This window comes from Mustela putorius, unplaced genomic scaffold (genome assembly GCF_011764305.1).
Source record: "Mustela putorius furo isolate JIRA1106 unplaced genomic scaffold, ASM1176430v1.1 tig00002254_pilon_pilon_pilon, whole genome shotgun sequence".
NCBI classification, from domain to species: domain Eukaryota; kingdom Metazoa; phylum Chordata; class Mammalia; order Carnivora; family Mustelidae; genus Mustela; species Mustela putorius.
The window spans coordinates 12,531-33,370 of NW_025421971.1; the positions used below are offsets into that span (position 1 = coordinate 12,531).

A 20,840-nucleotide genomic window follows, 5' to 3' on the forward strand; every position below is an offset into this window, starting at 1 on the left:
TCCTCCTATAGGTCAGGTGTTTTTCTCTGGCTACTTTCAAGATTTTTTTTTTAATAAGATTTTTAATTTTTAAGTAATCTCCACAACCAGCCTGGGACTTGAACTCAGAACCCTGAGATCAAGAGTTGTTCACTCCACCCACTGAGCCAACCAGGCACCCCTTTTTAATATTTTTAATTTGTATTAGTTTTCAAGACTTATGGTGTTTCCTAGCATGGACATTTTTATTTTATTCTGTTTGAGTTAGCTGCTTGAATCTGTAGCTTTAGTCTTTTGCTAATTGGGAAGTTTTCGGCCATTATTTCAGGTACTTTTTTTAGCCCTGTCCTTTCTCCTCTCTCCTTCGGGGAGTTCAATGATATGAATGTTAGATGTCCCACAGGTCCCTGAGGCTCTCTTCATTTTTCTTTTTCTTTTTTTTATTTTTTAACAGTCTGTTTTCTCTCTTTTGCTTTGTTTTATCTTTTAATTTAGTTATTTTTTCTTCTTTTTTTTTTCCTTCCTGCCATCAATCCTGTCTATTGAGCTTTTTGCTTTGATTATTTTATTTTTCAATTCTAATATTGAATTGAAATTGCTGAGACTATCTGTTTCTTAGCTGGGGCTTTCTGTCTTTTCATATGTTTCACTCATATTTATGGTTGCTCAATGAAGCGTTTTTTATCATGGTTGCTTTAAAATTTTGTCCCATAATTCTAACATCTTTTTCATCTCAGTGTTAGGATTTATTGATTGTCTTTTTTATTCAGTTTGAGATCTTTCTGTTTTTAGATATGATGAGTAATTTTTTTTATTGAGACATATACATTTGGGTATTATAAGACCCTGAATCTTGTTTTTTTAACTTTTTTATTTTAACTGTATTTTATTGATACCACTCTGGTAATGGCAGGGGACAGGAACATCACTGTATTATTGCCAGGTGAGAATGTATTGCCAGGTTTTTTGTTGACACCCAAGATGGAGATTCTTTGTTACTTCTGGGTATGGATGGGATGTATAGTTCTCCGATAGGCTTCCACTGATAACCTGTCTAGCTGGAAAGGATACGAAAGGGTGTAGTCTCCTTACAGCTGGACATTAGTGAAAGTCGTGACTCTCCAGTGGACCTCCTCTGATGCCGTCCAAGCAAGACAAGGAGGTTCATTTCATTACTGATGGGTAGGAGTAGAAATCTAGACTCTCTATATAATCTTCACAGTATGAGGGGGGGAGCCTTCTTACTACCTGTTGGGAATGAAAAGTCTTGGCTTCCTCCTTGGACTTATGTGACACCATCAGAGCTGGGAGGGTTGGTGAATGGGTATGGTTCTTCATTATAGACTTAGAATGTAAAAGTCTAGGTTTTCTACTCAATCTTTATAGAACTGGGTGGGGCTAAGTCTACAATTTTTTTCTGAATGGTTATTGTCTAAAAGTTTTTGCTAGGCTTCTCTTTTCCTGGTTCTTTGGCTAAAGAGAACAGGCTTTTGTTGGGGCTTTTTGTATATGCACCTAATGGCATTCCTAGTTGTTGGCTTCTTTAAGTCCATTATATATGAGACAAAAAAGTATTGTTCCTAGAATCTTGAGGTTCTTAGCCCTCTGCCTTATTTCCATTTTCTGAGCCTTTTTATGTTTGCTTGAAAAGTGTCCAAGGTTTTTAGTTGTGTTTAGTGAGAGGAATTAGGGAAAGTTATGTCTACTCCACCTTTCCATCCACATATTTCAAAATAAGTTTTCCACCTTTTTTCCATTCTTTCAAAATAAGTTTCCCTATCCTGTAATTAAAGTAGTGCTTACTTGAGGACATTTCATGTAAACAAACTCATAGAAAATGGGGATAATTGTGACATAAATAGCTTAGAACAGTGGTTCTCAATTTCAAAACACATCCAAGCACCTAGAGGTCTTTTATTTTTATTTTTTAAAAGGATTTTATTGATTTATTTGACAGAGAGAGAGATCACAAGCAGGCAGAGAGGCAGGCAGAGAGAGGGGGAAGCAGGCTTCCCACTGAGCAGAGACCCCAATGCAGGCCTCAATCCCAGGACCATGGGATCATGACCTGAGCCCTAAGGCAGAGGCTTAAACCCACTGACCCACCCAAGCGCCCCACACCTAGAGGGCTTTTAAAATTTTATTTTTTAATGTTTTTTACTTTACTTTTCTTTTTTTTTTTTTAAGATTTTATTTATTTATTTGACAGAGATCACAAGTAGGCAGAGAGGCAGGCAGAGAGAGAGAGGGAAGCAGGCTCCCTGCGGAGCAGAGAGCCCGATGCGGGGCTCGATCCCAGGACCCTGAGATCATGACCCGAGCCGAAGGCAACAGCCCAACCCACTGAGCCACCCAGGCGCCCCCCTAGAGGGCTTTTAAACACTAATTGTTGGATTCCACTCCCAGAGAGGAGTGAGAACTGACATTTCTAATAAGTTCCCAGAGAATGCTACTGCTTTGGGGACCATACTTTTGAAATAACTGCTTTAAAGAAATGCTTAGATGATGATAGACCATTATTTTCAAAAGATATTAATGGCATATGTTATTGCTTTAAGTAAAAACAACAAAATTACAGTAAGTGCAATAAACTAGATATTTGATCTAAAATATTTAAAGGTTAACATTTATGAGATGGCATTGTCACCTTTTCTTCAATTTTTCTTTTTTTTGCTTTTATTTTAAAGACTTTATTTATTTGTCAGAGAGAGAGAGAGAGAGCTTACAAGCAGGGAGAGCAGCAGGCAGAGGGAGAAGCAGACTCCCCACTGAGCAAATGTGGGACTCCATCCCAGGACTGTGAGGTCATAACCTGAGCCAAAGGCAGATGCTTAACTGACTGAGACATCCAGAATCCCAACAGTGTCACATTTTTAATGAAATTGGGATTTTTCCATTTTTTCAGCACTATTGTATATGGCATTTGAGAGGCCAAAGGAGTACACATTTTATGCAAAGAGAAGAATATGGCAAAAAATGAGAGGTGTGGTGATCAAGTTGTTCTTTTTTTTTTTTTTTTTTTTTTTTTTTTTTTTTTTTTTTTTTTTTTTTTTTTTTTTTTTTTTTTTTTTATTTTTTATTTTTTATAAACATATATTTTTTATATACATATATTTTTATCCCCAGGTCTGTGAATCACCAGGTTTACACACTTCACAGCACTCACCAAATCACATACCCTCCCCAATGTCCATAATCCCACCCCCTTCTCCCCAGCCCCCTCCCCCCGGCAACCCTCAGTTTGTTTTGTGAGATTAAGAGTCACTTATGGTTTGTCTCCCTCCCAATCCCATCTTGTTTCATTTATTCTTCTACCCACTTAAGCCTCCATGTTGCATCACCACTTCCTCATATCAGGGAGATCATATGATAGTTGTCTTTCTCTGCTTGACTTATTTCGCTAAGCATGATACGCTCTAGTTCCATCCATGTTGTTGCAAATGGCAAGATTTCATTTCTTTTGATGGCTGCATAGTATTCCATTGTGTATATATACCACATCTTCTTGATCCATTCATCTGTTGATGGACATCTAGGTTCTTTCCATAGTTTGGCTATTGTGGACATTGCTGCTATAAACATTCGGGTGCATGTGTCCCTTTGGATCACTACATTTGTATCTTTAGGGTAAATACCCAATAGTGCAATTGCTGGGTCATAGGGCAGTTCTATTTTCAACATTTTGAGGAACCTCCATGCTGTTTTCCAGAGTGGCTGCACCAGCTTGCATTCCCACCAACAGTGTAGGAGGGTTCCCCTTTCTCCGCATCCTCGCCAGCATCTGTCATTTCCTGACTTGTTGATTTTAGCCATTCTGACTGGTGTGAGGTGATATCTCGTTGTGGTTTTGATTTGTATTTCCCTGATGCCAAGTGATATGGAGCACTTTTTCATGTGTCTGTTGGCCATCTGGATGTCTTCTTTGCAGAAATGTCTGTTCATGTCTTCTGCCCATTTCTTGATTGGATTATTTGTTCTTTGGGTGTTGAGTTTGCTAAGTTCTTTATAGATTCTGGACACTAGTCCTTTATCTGATATGTCGTTTGCAAATATCTTCTCCCATTCTGTCAGTTGTCTTTTGATTTTGTTAACTGTTTCCTTTGCTGTGCAAAAGCTTTTGATCTTGATGAAATCCCAGTAGTTCATTTTTTCCCTTGCTTCCCTTGCCTTTTGCGTTGTTCCTAGGAAGATGTTGCTGCGGCAGAGGTCGAAGAGGTTGCTGCCCGTGTTCTCCTCAAGGATTTTGATGGATTCCTTTCGTACATTGAGGTCCTTCATCCATTTTGAGTCTATTTTTGTGTGTGGTGTAAGGAAATGGTCCAATTTCATTTTTCTGCATGTGGCTGTCCAATTTTCCCAGCACCATTTATTGAAAAGGCTGTCTTTTTTCCATTGGACATTCTTTCCTGCTTTGTCGAAGATTAGTTGACCATAGAGTTGAGGGTCTATTTCTGGGCTCTCTATTCTGTTCCATTGATCTATGTGTCTGTTTTTGTGCCAGTACCATGCTGTCTTGATGATGACAGCTTTGTAATAGAGCTTGAAGTCCGGAATTGTGATGCCACCAACGTTGGCTTTCTTTTTCAATATCCCTTTGGCTATTCGAGGTCTTTTCTGGTTCCATATAAATTTTAGAATTATTTGTTCCATTTCTTTGAAAAAGATGGATGGTACTTTGATAGGAATTGCATTAAATGTGTAGATTGCTTTAGGTAGCATAGACATTTTCACAATATTTATTCTTCCAATCCAGGAGCATGGAACATTTTTCCATTTCTTTGTGTCTTCCTCAATTTCTTTCATGAGTACTTTATAGTTTTCTGAGTATAGATTCTGTGTCTCTTTGGTTAGGTTTATTCCTAGGTATCTTATGGTTTTGGATGCAATTGTAAATGGGATTGACTCCTTAATATCTCTTTCTTCTGTCTTGCTGTTGGTGTAGAGAAATGCAACTGATTTCTGTGCATTGATTTTATATCCTGACACTTTACTGAATTCCTGTATAAGTTCTAGCAGTTTTGGAGTGGAGTCTTTTGGGTTTTCCACATATAGTATCATATCATCTGCGAAGAGTGATAATTTGACTTCTTCTTTGCCGATTTGGATGCCTTTAATTTCCTTTTGTTGTCTGATTGCTGAGGCTAGGACCTCTAGTACGATGTTGAATAGCAGTGGTGATAATGGACATCCCTGCCGTGTTCCTGACCTTAGCGGAAAAGCTTTCAGTTTTTCTCCATTGAGAATGATATTTGCGGTGGGTTTTTCATAGATGGCTTTGATGATATTGAGGTATGTGCCCTCTATCCCTACACTTTGAAGAGTTTTGATCAGGAAGGGATGTTGTACTTTGTCAAATGCTTTTTCAGCATCTATTGAGAGTATCATATGGTTCTTGTTCTTACTTTTATTGATGTGTTGTATCACATTGACTGATTTGCGGATGTTGAACCAACCTTGCAGCCCTGGAATAAATCCCACTTGGTCGTGGTGAATAATCTTTTTAATGTACTGTTGAATCCGATTGGCTAGTATTTTGTTGAGTATTTTCGCATCTGTGTTCATCAAGGATATCGGTCTATAGCTCTCTTTTTTGGTGGGATCCTTGTCTGGTTTTGGGATCAAGGTGATGCTGGCCTCATAAAATGAGTTTGGAAGTTTTCCTTCCATTTCTATTTTTGGAACAGTTTCAGGAGAATAGGAATTAGTTCTTCTTTAAATGTTTGGTAGAATTCCCCCGGGAAGCCGTCTGGCCCTGGGCTTTTGTTTGTTTGGAGATTTTTTAATGACTGTTTCAATCTCCTTACTGGTTATGGGTCTGTTCAGGCTTTCTATTTCTTCATGGTTCAGTTGTGGTAGTTTATATGTTTCTAGGAATGCATCCATTTCTTCCAGATTGTCAAATTTATTGCCGTAGAGTTGCTCATAGTATGTTCTTATAATAGTTTGTATTTCCTTGGTGTTAGTTGTGATCTCTCCTCTTTCATTCATGATTTTATTTATTTGGGTCCTTTCTCTTTTCTTTTTGATAAGTCGGGCCAGGGGTTTATCAATTTTATTAATTCTTTCAAAGAACCAGCTCCTAGTTTCGTTGATTTGTTCTATTGTTTTTTTGGTTTCTATTTCATTGATTTCTGCTCTGATCTTTATGATTTCTCTTCTCCTGCTGGGCTTAGGGTTTCTTTCTTGTTCCTTCTCCAGCTCCTTTAGGTGTAGGGTTAGGTTGTGTACCTGAGACCTTTCTTGTTTCTTGAGAAAGGCTTGTACCGCTATATATTTTCCTCTCAGGACTGCCTTTGTGTTGTGTCCCACAGATTTTGAACCGTTGTATTTTCATTATCATTTGTTTCCATGATTTTTTTTCAATTCTTCTTTAATTTCCCGGTTGACCCATTCATTCTTTAGAAGGATACTCTTTAGTCTCCATGTATTTGGGTTCTTTCCAAACTTCCTTTTGTGGTTGAGTTCTAGCTTTAGAGCATTGTGGTCTGAAAATATGCAGGGAATGATCCCAATCTTTTGATACCGGTTGAGTCCTGATTTAGGACCGAGGATGTGATCTATTCTGGAGAATGTACCATGTGCACTAGAGAAGAATGTGTATTCTGTTGCTTTGGGATGAAATATTCTGAATATATCTGTGATGTCCATCTGGTCCAGTGTGTCATTTAAGGCCTTTATTTCCTTGCTGATCTTTTGCTTGGATGACCTGTCCATTTCAGTGAGGGGAATATTAAAGTCCCCTACTATTATTGTATTGTTGTTTATGTGTTTCTTTGATTTTGTTATTAATTGGTTTATATAGTTGGCTGCTCCCACGTTGGGGGCATAGATATTTAAAATTGTTAAATCTTCTTGTTGGACAGACCCTTTGAGTATGATATAGTGTCCTTCCTCATCTCTTATTACAGTCTTTGGCTTAAAATCTAATTGATCTGATATAAGGATTGCCACTCCTGCTTTCTTCTGATGTCCATTAGCATGGTAAATTCTTTTCCACCCCCTCACTTTAAATCTGGAGGTGTCTTCGGGCTTACAATGTGTTTCTTGGAGGCAACATATAGATGGGTTTTTTTTTTTTTATCCATTCTGATACCCTGTGTCTTTTGACAGGGGCATTTAGCCCATTCACATTCAGGGTAAACTATTGAGAGATATGAATTTAGTGCCATTGTATTGCCTGTAAGGTGACTGTTACTGTATATGGTCTCTGTTCCTTTCTGATCTACCACTTGTAGGCTCTCTCTTTGCTTAGAGGACCCCTTTCAATATTTCCTGTAGAGCTGGTTTGGTATTTGCAAATTCTTTCAGTTGTTGTTTGTCCTGGAAGCTTTTAATCTCTCCTTCTATTTTCAATGATAGCCTAGCTGGATATAGTATTCTTGGCTGCATGTTTTTCTCGTTTAGTGCTCTGAAAATATCATGCCAGCTCTTTCTGGCCTGCCAGGTCTCTGTGGATAAGTCAGCTGCCAATCTAATATTTTTACCATTGTATGTTACAGACTTCTTTTTCCCGGGCTGCTTTCAGGATTTTCTCTTTGTCATTGAGACTTGTAAATTTTACTATTATGTGACGGGGTGTGGGCCTATTCTTATTTATTTTGAGGGGCATTCTCTGAACCTCCTGAATTTTGATGCTTGTTCCCTTTGCCATATTGGGGAAATTCTCCCCAATAATTCTCTCCAGTATACCTTCTGCTCCCCTCTCACTTTCTTCTTCTTCTGGAATCCCAATTATTCTAATGTTGTTTCGTCTTTATGGTGTCACTTATTTCTCGAATTCTCCCCTCGTGGTCCAGTAGCTGTTTGTCCCTCTTTTGATCAGCTTCTTTATTCTCTGTCATTTGGTCTTCTATATCACTAATTCTTTCTTCTGCCTCATTTATCCTAGCAGTGAGAGCCTCCATTTTTGATTGCACCTCATTAATAGCTTTTTTGATTTCAACTTGGTTAGATTTTAGTTCTTTTATTTCTCCAGAAAGGGCTTTTATATCTCTCGAGAGGGTTTCTCTAATATCTTCCATGCCTTTTTCGAGCCCGGCTAGAACCTTGAGAATTGTCATTCTGAACTCTAGATCTGACATATTACCGATGTCTGTATTGATTAGGTCCCTAGCCTTCGGTACTGCCTCTTGTTCTTTTTTTTGTGGTGAATTTTTACGTCTTGTCATTTTGTCCAGATAAGAGTAAATGAAGGGGCAAGTAAAATACTAAAAGGGTGGCAACAACCCCAGGAAAATATGCTTTAGCCAAATTAGAAGAGATCCAAAATCGTGAGTGGGGAGAAAGGGGATAAAAAGAGGTTCAAAAAGGAAGAAAGAAAAAAGAAAAAAAAAAAAAAAGAATTTTTTTTTAAAAAAGAAAACACCTAAGAAAAATGTAAAAATATATATATATATATTAGATAAACTAGTAAAAAATCGTTAAAAAAGAAAAAGGTAACAGTTAAAAAAAAAAAAAAAAATTTTACCCGAAGGCGAGAAAAAAAAAAAAAAAAAAAAAAATGAAAAAGAAAAAATTAAATTAACTGCAAGACTAAAAAAAATCACAGGGAAAAAGCCTTGAGTTCCGTGCTTTGCTTTCTCCTCCTCTGGAATTCTGCTGCTCTCCTTGGTATTGAAACCGCACTCCTTGGTAGGTGAACTTGGTCTCGGCTGGATTTCTTGTTGATCTTCTGGGGGAGGGGCCTGGTGTAGTGATTCTCAAGTGTCTTTGCCCCAGGCGGAATTACACCGCCCTTACCCGGGGCTGGGGTGAGTAATCCGCTCGGGTTTGCTTTCAGGAGCTTTTGTTACCTGAGCGCTTTCCGTAGAGTTCCGGAGGACGGGAATACAAATGGCGGCCTCCTGGTCTCCGGCCCGGAGGAGCCGAGAGCCCAGGGCCCCACTCCTCAGTGCGCCCTCAGAGAACAGCGCCCAGTTACTCCCGTCTGCCTGACCTCCGGCCGCGCTCCGAGCTCACCGAGCCTGCGACCGGTTCAAGGTAACACGGAGCTGCGAGCTTACTGTCGGCTCTGTCTCTGTAGCCGGCTTTCCCGTTCCAATACCCGCAAGCTCTGCGACACTCAGACACCCCCGATCCTTCTGTGACCCTGCGGGACCTGAGGCCACGCTGACCCCGCTTGGGCTTCGCCCCGGTTTAGCCTCTGGAGCGATGTCCCTCCGCGGAACAGACTTTTAAAAGTCCTGATTTTGTGCGCGGTTGCTCCGCCGCTTGCCGGGAGCCGGCCCCTCCCCCCGGGGTCTATCTTCCCGTCGCTTTGGATTCACTTCTCCGCCGGTCCTACCTTTCAGAAAGTGGTTGTTTTTCTGTTTCCAGAATTGCTGTTCTTCTTCTCTTCGATCTGCCGATGGATTTTCAGGTGTTTGCAATCTTTAGATAAGCTATCTAGCTGATCTCCGGCTAGCTGAAGCAGTCTCAGCTTGCTACTTCTCCACCATCTTGACTCCTCCCCCCTCAAGTTGTTCTTTGAGTATAAAATAATGCCCATTTTATTGTACCCTAAGCTAAGAGTGTTTGAGTGGGTATATTAAGCTCTTACTAAACTCTGGTAAGTGTATGACATATAAGATCTTTTTTAAGGCTCGGTGTTGATGGCAGGAAAGCTCTGTTAAATTGATCTGAACTAATGATGCCCAACCTGGTTATTATTGAGTACATGTCATCATAATACACCTTCCTTTAAAGTTCATCTTTTTTTTTCCCTTGTGTTAGTGAATATAAATGATACTGGGATTAAAACTACTCCCATCAATAGTATGACTATTTGTCTAGATCAAGGTGAACTTAGAAATATTTTCCCCAGAAGATCACTAACCATAAAAAAGAAAAATTGAAATAGTGAAATGTCAGATTAGAGTCTCTTAGACATTATTTTTCTCATGGAAGTTGTTATAAGTGTTAATAAAGAAACTTACTTGTGAATATTCATTAGATAATCGTTCTTATTTTGTAGCCAGATATCAGAATTCTAAAGGATTCTCTTTTCTCTTTTTAGCTCTGTTGGCTTAGCAAAAGCAGCTCTAGAAGCAGTTAATGGATTTCAACCTCTTTGGCAATCAGGTAAAATAAAACAAAACAAAACAGGAATATCAACAACAAATTGATTATTTTGTTGAATTGCATGATTAATTAATTTGGCCATTTATCAGGTCATTCCTTATGATCAAAGAATGTCTGAAATTTATGTAGCAGCTCATGGTTGATCAGCCTTTCCTTTGAATATGATTTTCCAGTTAAATCATATTTTTCTAACTGAAAAACATTGCTTAATTTAAAAATACCTTTTGAAAAAGAATTCTCATTTTCTTTGTTCAGTAACTTTTCCCCCAAATCTCTTATTGCACTTTCACATTTTTATTTCTCTCTCTCTCTCTCTCTCTTTTAAGTAAGCTCTATGTCCATCATGGGGCTCAAACTCAGAACCCCAAGATCAAGTGTTGTACGCTCTACCGACTGAGCCAGCCGAGCACCCCGTTTTCACGTTTTTAAATATTCTTGATATTACAAATCATATATTTTCTGTGTCAGTTCCCATGTTGATTTCAGTATGATATATATCAATGTATATCTCACTCAGAGGGGAATTTGCGTAATTTGTGCAGCCAAAGAATTGGAAACTTAATCCTAGCTTAATCCTCAGCTAGCTGTAATTTTATGTTTAATTCTCTTTTTCTTTGGGATAAAAAGGAAATCCCGAGGGTTGCCTTAAATTTTCATAAGATGTTTAACCAATTTCTACACCTAATCAAGTGACCATGGATTGATTTGTCAATGGAAGGCAATAATATGTAGGAATACAGGTTACTTTTCTCAATCAAGGAGTAGGCTAATTTTCTTTAGCAATCTCTGGATTTTTAAGATGGGAGGGTAAAGGAAGTTTCCAGCTGATACTATGATTAACCCTAAGCTATTAAAATGCTAAGTCAGTGGAGATACATTTTAGGAACTTACTCAGATCTGCAAAATGTCACATGGTTTCTGTTATGGCAGTTGTAATTTAATTACAGGTCTTGAATTTAATAAAGGTTCAAGTTGGCATATGGCAAAAAGGAGTGACATTGTTTTTCGAGTCAGGAAATAGGATCATTGTCTGCTCTGTACCCCTACCAGTGAGCTCTATAACTTTGATACTAGGATCTAACATAGAAGGTTTTCATACAATTAAAAAACAATTAGTTTATTTATTCTAATTACAAGATGGGATTGGGAGGGAGACCAACCATAAGTGACTCTTAATCTCACAAAACAAACTGAGGGTTGCTGGGGGGAGGGGTTTGGGAGAAGGGGGTGGTATTATGGACATTGGGGAGGGTATGTGTTTTGGTGAGTGCTGTGAAGTGTGTAAACCTGGTGATTCACCTGGGGATAAAAATATATGTTTATAAAAAATAAAAAATTATATTAAAAAAAAACAATTAGTTTAGTGCTTGACAAAGATTAAACCCTCAGTAAGTGTTATCTCTCATTACTATTAATGGATTAATGGTAATTCTAAAGAAAGGACATGAGGAGATTGGACTGAAAAACCTCTAGAGGGTGTCTCAAAGAGATGGAGAAGACGCATGGACTAAGCCAGTAGTGTTACAGCAACAGTCTGAAAAGATGCAGGTCTTGCTTTTCTGTTCTCCATAGCCTACCAAATAGTGGCTGAGTAGAGTTGTATGGTTCGATGTTATGAAGTAGTGGTCAGCTCTTTTTTTGCAGCTGTGCCATCTCCTTTGGTATACTGGAATCTTAGCATATGTAGCTTATGTATCTTGTATATACCCCCTCCACCTATCCAGATACCCATACACATAATTGCACCTTTCCCAACTCCCTATCTCTCAGGGCTCTGCCTTCAGCCTGCTTTTCCCAGAAAGCTCTCAGAAATCTCTTAGCCATAACTTTAAAAGCACTGACCTGCTTTTTTATGCATTCTGATTTTGAGTTTTAAGTATATTGCCGGTATCGTTACCCAGCCATAATTTCTCAATCTTGACTGTGCATTGGAGTTATCTGAGGAACTTAACCAATACTGATGTGTGGGCTTTAGCTGTAGAGATTTGAATTGGTCTGGAGGAGGCCTGGGTATTGAAGTTTTCCTGTACTGCCCAGAAATTCTAATGCACAGCCAAGGATGAGAACAACTGCTCTAAGCAAGTTCATTCTTTTTTTTTTTTTTTTAATTTTATTTATTTATTTGCCAGAACGAGAGCGAGAGAGAGAGAGCGTGAGTGCACAAGCAGGGGGAGTGGCAGGCAGAGGGAGAAGCAGGCTCCTCACAGAGCAAGGAGCCCGATGTGGGACTTGATCCCAGAATCCTGGGATCAGGACCTGAGCTGAAGGCAGACACTTAATTGACTGAGCAACCCAGGCGTCCCAAAGCAGAATTCATTCTTGACCTAGTTTAGCTTGTATTTCTGGCAGAGTTATACACCAAATGTTCACTGACTGGACTATTCTTTGATTATTTCTGATAGAAATTTAGATAAATAATGCTTTATTCCTGTAGCCACACAGAAGTTACCTATTGCAAGTAGAACCCCTCTTCGTCTTCCTTTTTTTTTTTTTTTTTTTTTTTTTTTTTGGATAATCAGAGCTAGTTTTGCAAATTCCTATCACTATAGCAATGAAATTAAAAAAGGTACCTGCTAAACAGTACCACATTTAAAAATTAAGTGATCTTTTTAGTGTTTTATTATCTTATAATATTGCTTCATGTGCTTAAAAGAGCTGTGGTCTCTAAAATCAGTAGCTAGAAAAAGAACTAATATAACAAAGAAATGTTTTTGCTCAAACGAAGAAGAAACCTCTTCAAGTCATAGATCTTTGGAGCTGGAAGAGTCCTTCTCTCAAAATGAATGGTCGGAGAGTTGAGATGGCTTTTTGCAGGTCATGAAACAGAGGCAAACCCAGGAATGAAACCAAAGCCATTTGCTAATGAATCTGGAAAATCAGCTGTTAGTACAGGAAATCATGGATCTTGAATGCTTTTTCACCTTTAGAGGTGTCAGCTATGCTAATTCTTGGAAAATTCTTAAGGCTTTTCTTTCTTTTTTTTTGAATTAAATTAATTAAGATTTTTACTAAGATAGAATTGATATATAACATTAATTTCAGGTCTGTGACAATGACTAGATATTTGTACATGCTGCAAAATGATCACCACATTAATTCTAATTAATCAACTATCATCCACCAACATACATAGGTAGAATTTTTTTCTTGTGATAGGAGATTTTAAGATCTATTTACTTAGCAACACTCAAATATACAAATACAATATTACTAACTATAATCACCATGCTGTACATTACATCCCCAAGATTTATTTTATAACTGAGAGTTTGTACCTTTGACCGCTCTATTGTCTTCTTAATTATTGAACTTTTGAAGGAGGAATTCATATATTGAACAATGTGAAAGGCTTGCCTTTTGTCCTTTGTGTACTTCAGTGTATAAGATGAATGTTAATTTTTATTTTTAGGGGAATTATTGGGTGGAAAAGCTTTTCATTTTCATTATGACTATCTTGTGTTTCTACTTCCTTTCTTTTTTAAAATATTAAACTTGCTTTATTATTCAAGGAAAAACCCATTATTTAAATATTTACTCGAGGAATAAAATCTTAAAAAAAAAAGAAAGAAAGAAAGGGGGACATCTGGGTAGTTCAATTGGTTAAGCGTCTGCCTTCGACTCAGGTCATGGTCCCAAGGTGCTGCAGTCAAGTCCTACGTTGGACTCCCTGCTAAGCAGGGAGTATGCTTCTCCCTCTGCTCACTGCTCTCCCTTCTTGTGCTCTCTCTCTCTCTTTCTGACAAATAAATAAATAAAATCTTAAAAAAAAAAAACAAAATAAAATGTTTACTCTGAAACTATTTTCAAAACTTATTTTCTTTTGTGAGAGAATACCTAAGAAAAATGTATAATAAAATGGCTTAATTTTTTTTACTGAAAAGTTTATAATAAAGGCTAGTTTCTAGCATTTAGAAATAAAACTCATATAATCCTCAATGTGAGAATTACATATTTCATGATGATTTCAAAATATATCCTGTATAAATATGATGACAATATACAGAAATATTATTAGATGTAATACTTAAATAAATCATAATTTATACTCAGCAAATGTCATTGGCATTGTTAGCAACAGTTTCGTGATTCCTGGGTCTGAGTCTCAGCTCTGCTCTTCTAAAACCCTGAGAATTAACTCTCAGGTTCATCTCTTTCTGTATTTTGAAAATGTGAATAGGATCTTTTGTAGAGAAAAGAAGCATGCCTTGTGGGAAGGGCTATTAGAGGCTACTGTTTGGTCAGTATGTAAAAGCTGGCTATTTATACACCCATGGCCACCCATAGCCATGGTACAGAGGGGTAAGGCCCATCAGCAAATATTGTTTCTGTAAGAAAACAGATTTCCAGGATCTATCACAAAGCTAAGAGAGAGCCTGATACTGAACTGGGGAAGACTGTGAGGTCATCAGAGTGTTGTTGGTTTTGTTTTCAGAAGAATAGAAATGATTTCATGTATAGTAGATATACTAACCAGTTTCATTGTTTGGCTCTTTGATGCTGGATGAAGCTAGCAAGCCCATTAGCTCAGGTTCAAAGAAGTGATTAATGAGGAAAAGAAAGACCCAGACAGTCCTTCAAAAAATTTCACTTTGAATTGAAACTAAAGAGATCAGTAGTGTCTTATAGTCATAGATGTCACCCCTGGCACCACCTCAGAAATGTTTGTTGTGGTTGTGAAGCCTGGGGTAGATGGTTCAGTGCAGCTCTTACCCACCACTGTAACTCAAGTCCCCATGATGGTAGTCAGGTTGAAACAAATTCTAGTGTATTTACTAGGACACAATTGCAGAAACTCAATTTGGGGATTAAAGTTTGAACTACCAGTCTTAAAATATGTTCTTTTGCTGGACTTAAGATATTATGGCAGAATTGTGATGATTTCAGGAAATGGAAGATGAAAATAAAATATCCAAAGCTAATCAGGTATTTTGCAGTGAAATATACATATAAAACGTCCTTTCATATAATGTGTCTTTAACTGGCCAAATTAAGATACTAACAGATGAGCTGAGGCCAGAATCTAAAGGGTGATGACTGGAGAGATTGCTCATATTATGAAAAGTGTTCAAAGCAATGGAGACATATGTAGCTTCCTTTCAAGTTTACAGTCCTAAAATTAATGTGTCTGATAATTTAAGGAAGGTGATAATTAATTCCATATGTAGGTTTTCCTTGATGGGTTTTAGAAAAAGTTGCTTCTGATTAGGAATAGTGACCCAAGGCCTTGGATGAATTTTTTCCTGTAAATCTGAGTTATATACCTACAGCATGGTGTATTTTTTAAGAGGTTAGCCAAACAATACAGTTAACTAACCTTGATTTCAGTGTTAAAATATGGTAAAATTATGAGATTTTTTTCCTTTTGTGCATATTTCTTAGAAGCTGGCAGAGAAAGAGACATGAAACAAATACTTTGAATTTAGGTTAATAAGCCATTGATTTTGGCCAGAAAATAGAAGTTGGCAGTTTGTATTAATCAGATAATGTCAGGAATTGCCAAACTTGCCATTTCACTTCGTTATTTATAAGTTTCCCTACTTAGATTGTATCTTTTGAAAATTCAATTCAAGGCAGACTGATTTGGCATGCAATTAACTTTATTATCAGCCTAAAGATAAACCATAAATCTGATTTTCTATACTCACAGATTCCCAACATCTCATACCCATTTATTTCTCTGCTCCTTTTTTCTAACTACCCTCCTTGCTCCTCTTTCCCCCCAAATTCATCATTCTAGTTACCTTCTCCAGGAAGTCTCTCAAGTTCCCTTTTGTTTTTCTCCTATTAATTTAAGAAGTTTATTATCATTAGTAGTCTTTCATCTAAGCCAGTCATTTGGTACAAGTTGTGTATTGCCATATGCTATCTTTTTGTTTTGCTTGTTATTTGTATTGTTTAGGGACTGTGTATCACCAGGGTCAGTTCCTTGAGAGAAGAGATCAAGTCCTATCTTTCTTGTTTTTCTTGAAGGAGAGAGCACTTGACTCTGACAATGGTAGCTACTGCATCAAGCTTTTGTTGGGCTCAATTTTGTGGGGTAGAGATGAGTAGTTAAGACTTTCAATTGTAGAAAGGAACAGTTTAGCATTAATCTCATTGTTGAGAGTCAGTTTTCACTCATTCATTGTTCATTTATTATCAGAATTAAGAGAGATTTAAGAAATGATACTATGAATGAAAAATTATTCTATTTTATGAGCTAATATTCATGTATGAACAGGTTAACAGGAAAAATATACATATATTGAATCTACTATTTGGATGTAGGGCCCAGTAGCCCTAGATTTGGGGTGTCAGTCTAGGTGATTGATTTGAGGTATTTTAGTTTCAGGGTGAATACATCTTTGACGTTGGTGTAAATTTGGTCGAGATTTACATGAAAGTTATGAGTTCTCTTCTTCCTTTCTCCATGTATTTTTCTGAGTATTCTCTTATAGTAAAAGTAGTCTATGTATTCCAATTTCACTTCCTGTGTTTTCAAAATATTTAACTCCCCAATAAAAGAACAAAACCATGTTTACTTATAACTATGCCCTTGAATATGGAAAGTACTAATGGCTAAATAGTAAACTTTTAAAAACTTAGTTATCAGACCAATTGCCACTTTTTTGTTACACCTATCTTTTTTTTTGTTTAAGTTTTTGGTTCTTACATGAAAAAATATTTTTTAATGTGGGAATTGTATAACTCAGTGGTTAAGATATGAGCTACTCTGTCAAAACCTGATTTTTGAACCCCTGCTCTGTTAAGCTAGGAGTTAGCATCTTCTTCATTAAAATGGGGATAATAATATCTACATATAGGGGATTAAGTGAGATAATCCATGTGAAGCATAAAGAACAGTGCTTATCATAAATATTAGCTAGCATTATATGAATTATTATTATTAGAGATGTTCCTATCTTCATATTTCAATCAAATGGTTTTTACAGCTTTAATTCCAGATTGTATCTAAGTTTGTATAGATTGATCATACAATCAGTGTTCTTTTTAAGATTGTGTAATTCAGATTTCGTGCATCCTAATTAATTCTTGCTTTATTCCTTGCTAAAAATGCTAGTTAACCTATTTTTATCTTTATTAAAACAAATATTCTTAATTGATTAGTTGTCTTGTAATCACTACATTTTGAATTATAAAAGACTAAGAAGAAATAGGGAAAAAGTAAGAATAACATTTGTATTTTATGATTATAACATTAATGTTTATTGTAAGAAATTTGAGGAATACTGAAAATATAAAAAAGAAAGTTAAAATCTTCTGTAATGACACTCTCAAATGCAACCAATGTTAATATGTTTGTGAAATTTCTTACAGCCAAAATGTCTAGCATTCTACATGTTCCTTTTTCTTGATTGAGAAAATGTTTTGTTTTCTCTCGTTCCAGGGCTGCTCTTGGTCGGTTATATTTGTGGATCTCGATGCTCACAATCGTAATAGGCAAACTTTGTGTTCACTGTTACCCAGAGAATCAAGATCTCATGTGAGATATTTTTATAATAAACGAATATGAACTACTATTTATGATTGCTTCCTCAAAAAGTGCTTAAAATGTTAGAGGTTGCCAGAAAAGATGAGGAGAGAGAAATGTTGCCCTTCAGTCCACTGTCTTGTGGAGGTTTCATTCAGGAAGTGGGGAAGCTGTGGGCAAACCTACTTTGTCCTTGGCTCTTCTGTAGAACTATAGAAAACTGGAACTATTTTTTGAGGCAGGGTGTAGAGAGTAGCAACCTTATACCGAAATGAATTTTTTGGTCATAAAGTATTAGAAAAATGTTTTTCATGATTTATATTTCTTTTGAATATCAAAATTACCTGCTTTGTTTCTTTTCTCTGATGTGATTCATCTTCAAACTTTTATATGCCTGTAATACCTGATTACAGATTTTTCTAGGGGCTATTTGTGGCTCTATTCTTAAAAAACACCCCAAATAAAATAATTATTTAAAAAGTACAATTTGGGGGCTCAGTGGGTTAAGCCTCTGCCTTCAGCACAGGTCATGATCTCAGGGTGCTGGGATCAAGCCCCACATTGAGCTTTCTGCTTGGCAGGGAGCCTGCTTCCCCCATTCTCTCTCTGCCTGCCTTTCTGCCTACCTGCGATCTCTGTCAAATAAATAAATAAAATCTTTAAAAATTTTTTAAAAGTTAAAAAATAAGAAGTACAATTTTGATTGTACTTGAGATTGTACAATGAGATTATGATAAAACAGAACTCAAAAATAAGCCAGTAATAATATAATATCCACTCATTATTTCACCACTCAATTACAGTTTTAGGATGATAGGATGATAGCATTTGAGTTTATATGTTTCCACACATTTTTATGTACATTTTTATGTACATGTAATATTATTCTTATTTTGTAAAAGTGGAAGAACATTCAGTTTTGGACATGAAGTTCTGAACTGGACATTCAAGATTATTTTATTTTCTGCTTTTTACCATTATAAACCACTGTTATGACAGACCAAGTTATAATTAGTAATTATCGGTGTTAAATTTTTACACACTGCCTTAATTAATATCTTTGCATCCAGTGTTGAATCTTGAAAATACTTATTAATGGATAAAGTTTTATTGATTCACCAAACCATGTCATATAAATGTTTGTCTGTCCCTTGGAACACAGCAATCTCACTGTCAGTTAGATAACCTTATTGACTTTTCATCTCCCTGATTCTCCTTTGGCTATGTTGATCATATCACTGTGGGTATTTACATTCCCTTCTTTTTCTTATTGCCTCCAGAACACAGATGCTGCCCTACTACCCTGCATCAGTTATCCTGCATTTGCCCTGGATGATGAAGCTTTATTTAGCCAGACACTTGATAAAGTGGTTAGAAAATTAAAAGGTAAATATGGATTTAAGCGTTTTTTCTTGAGAGATGGATATAGAACATCATTGGAAGATCCCAACAGACGCTACTACAAACCAGCTGAAATTAAGGTATCAAAAAATATTTCATATCATAACAGAGTAGTCAAAAACACCGATTTGGGAAACAGACTTCTTGGGTTTGAACTCTGGCTCTGCCAGTTACTAGCTATTTGGCCTTGGGCAAGTTAATAAACCTCTGTGTGTGTTTAATATTTTTCCATTGGTAAAATAATAATAGCTACTATTATTTGTCCTGTTACTGAAGTTCTTATGAGGATTCAATGAGTTAACACATGTCTAAAAGTGCTTCAAATGGTTCTTGACGCAGAGTAAGTGATAAGCATTAGCCTTACTGGCAGTGAGTGGCCCATTTGCTCATATTGGGGTTGGGGTGATTCATTGGATGAGTAATTTTTTGACTGAACTTTCAGTACTTAGCCTATCTGCTAAGTGTATGCATACTGTATGCCTTATATAATAGAATATACCAATTTGTGATTCAACTTTTAATCTCTTAAGTAAATGCCCTTTTTTTCTATTTCACGTAGACATTTCTCTTTGAAATATAGTCCTCTAAATTTTCAGTTTTAAAATATTTATTTCAAATGCACATACATACCATTTTATCTAGGTTTATTCTAGGAATTTTTAAGCTGTTCAGAAAACTGTAACATTCAAAAAAAGGGTAAGCATCCATCCACATTGCTGAAGGTTTTCCTTTAATGGTATAGATTGACAATTATTTTTGTTAGCATGGTCATAACTTTAAAGATATGTAGGGACTTATGAATCTCTCTATATAAAATGTTTAGGCAAGATTGTACCTTATAATTCATTAGGCAGTTAAATACCACTCTTTTAATATTTAGTACACACTTAAATTTGCTGGATAATTAGAGAAACTATTTATCATCTTATTTAGTTTAACAACTGACTATCATCTGGAAGCATTAGGAGCCATGTTACTGTGTACATATTTGAAACTTTACATCAGTCTATTAGGTTGAGTCAAAAGATCCATTTATTTCTCAAATATCTTCAGATATTTCTTCTCTACTTAATACATTTCCTGAGCTAATTTGTAGCACTTACATTTGAATTGGACCTGCTGTAACTACCACCCTGCAAATTTTCATCTTTGGATCAGTCCAGTAGAGGTTCTGTGTCTGTGTACCTGCTGGTGAGCACCAGCGTGGAGAGCCACAGCTATAGTCAGATGCCGCCCCAGATTCAGAGCACCCATCTTGGTTCAGTCCTCACTGCTGATTTCACCACTTGTCAGTACTGCTGTGTGACTCTGCCAGGAACTCCCTTACAAGCTTTTCCAGCTTTTTCCCTATTTGTATTCAAGTTCCCAGACTTTAATTCTTACTGGGTAGCCTTTCATTTCTGTTTGCCCTCCTCCACTGCACCTCTCCGTCATCCAGTCCTGCCTCCATCTCTGTCTCACTGAAGGTGCTGTCTGTTCTTCATCCTTGAGCTAACCCTCCATATGTACACCCCATCCTCTTTCTCTTTTACTTCTTGGGTTTCTTACTCTTTCATTTGTTTACTTCTCTGATGGAAGGATGTCTGTCTCTATCTCTTCTTTTTTTTTTTCCTCCTCATCTTCCTCACTTCTCCCTTCCTTCTGTCTTGCTCTCCCCCAACTCCAGTCAGCTTTTTTCCCTCAGCATAAGCACAGTGGTGTTCATTTAAAACCAAAACCAAAACCTTTACTCCTCTCTTCCTTTAGTCCTCTCTCTCTCTCTCCTTCTAGCCACACTTCTGAAAAGCATAGTCTGTTCTTGGTGTGTCTCCTTGTTTGCCTCCTACTCACTGCCTCATGTTATACTCCTCTTTGTCTTTAGCACTTTCCAGTAGCCCTGTTGGCTTCAGTCAGTTTAGGTCACTGGGTAGTGGAGGATTTTATGACCTTC

The 20,840-nt window shown here is 36.9% G+C and overlaps 1 long non-coding RNA gene across 1 annotated transcript; it reads left to right on the plus strand.

Moving 5' to 3' along the window:
* Positions 1–10,017: 10,017 nt before the first annotated feature.
* Positions 10,018–18,911, plus strand: LOC123394289. The gene is made up of 3 exons (XR_006609006.1): positions 10,018–10,038; positions 17,426–17,521; positions 18,790–18,911. It is a non-coding gene; the product is annotated as an uncharacterized LOC123394289 (long non-coding RNA).
* The last annotated feature ends 1,929 nt before the right edge of the window (positions 18,912–20,840 follow it).